We start from the raw sequence: 1,796 nt of genomic DNA, 5'->3' as shown, positions 1-1,796 counted from the left end.
GGCGGGGCTTACAGGGAGTAGGTGTAGCCTGAGGCTGAAGGACCAACTGACATGTTTGTTGTTTCCAGACAAACAGGAAGTAACTGAAGGTCCTGTGAGTCCTCATAAAGAGCCAAGCTGCAGGTGAGTCCATTCACCTGTTTGAGCTGCGACACGAGAGCATCAACCTGATGGAGGTGAGTGTGTGTGTGTGTGTGTGTGTGTGTGTAGTCAGAGTGCAGAGCTGCAGAGTCTGATTCAGCTTTAACCTGATGTTCTCTGTAAACTGTGGTCACTGTCTCTGTCTCTATCTCTCTATCTTTCCTCCATGTCTCTGTCCCTCATCTTATCTCCATGTCTCTGTCCCTCATCTTATCTCCATGTCTCTGTCCTCCATCTTTCCTCCATGTCTCTGTCCTCCATCTTTCCTCCATGTCTCTGTCCTTTATCTTTCCTCCATGTCTCTGTCCTCCATCTTTCCTCCATGTCTCTGTCTTCCATCTTGTCTTCACGTCTTCACTGTCTCTGATTATTTCAGTCTGTGATGATGTGCTGAGGGACTGGAGCTGTACAGATGGTTCCAGCTGTGGAAAGTAACTGAGTACATTTACGACAATACCCTTCCGAAGTAACAGATTACATGTTCCTGTACTTTACCCGAGTATTTACATTTTCTCAGAGGGAGATATTTTACTTTGACTGCATCACGTGTGTGGGCAGATTCAGATGATTGATCCATCCATCTTCTTACCGCTTCATCCTCTTGCTGACACTGGGTGAGAGGCAGGGTTCACCCTGGACAGGTCACCAGACTATCACAGGGCTGACACATAGAGACAGACAACCATTCACACTCACATTCACACCTACAGACAATTTAGAGTCACCAGTTAACCTGCATGTCTTTGAACTGTGGGAGGAAGCCGGAGTGCCCGGAGAGAACCCACACTGACACGAGGAGAACATGCAAACTCCGGGATCAAACCGGGAACCCTCTTGCTGTGAGGCGACAGTGCTATCCACCATACCACCGTGCCGTGGTGTGGTGATTGATACATGTGATCAGTAATAACTGATTGATACATGTGATCGGTAATAACTGATCATCCTGAGCAGCTCCACCTTCACCAGCTGATCAACATCAAACTGATCAACACATAAATGATCAATAATTATAATATCATTTAGATTACTCTGCAGAAACAATACTTTTCCTTTAAGTACTTTATTAAGGATATGATGATGTTAATACTTTTTTACTTCAGTGAGATTTTAAAAGCAGAACTTTAACTTGTAACTGATCACGAGTTAATCACTAACTGTAACAAGTTAATCACTAACTGAGTATTTTTACTCTGTAACTGAAGTAAACGATGGGAGTCTGAGTCGGGGGTTTGAGGCGGTGACAGTTGATGTTTGCAGCGTTTGTTTGTTCAGTGGAAACATGTAAATACAACCAGGTTCCTGTCGGTTGACTTTCCCTCCGGCTCCCACTAAGAACCTCTGATTGGCCAAGGACAGGACAGGTGTGTGTCGTTACCTGAGGAGGTGATTAAAGCATGTTGGAGATGAGACGGAGGAACATCAGACAGGAACACATGTGACAGGTCACTTTATAAACCTGAGGGAGGAGGACATGATAGCCTGATAGCTGAAGGCTCTGGCTCCTGATCTACTTTTGGAGACTTTAGGGACCACGAGTAACCCTGCGTTCTCAGAGCGCAGTGTTCTGGTGGGATAATATGGCACTATGAGCTCTCTAAGATATGACGGAGCCTGACCATTTAGAGCTTTATAAGTTAACAGTAGGATTTTAA

This window comes from Epinephelus moara, chromosome 1, assembly GCF_006386435.1.
Source record: "Epinephelus moara isolate mb chromosome 1, YSFRI_EMoa_1.0, whole genome shotgun sequence".
NCBI classification, from domain to species: Eukaryota; Metazoa; Chordata; class Actinopteri; order Perciformes; family Serranidae; genus Epinephelus; species Epinephelus moara.
The sequence above is the reverse complement of the archived record's forward strand: the minus strand, read 5'-3'. Positions refer to the sequence as shown.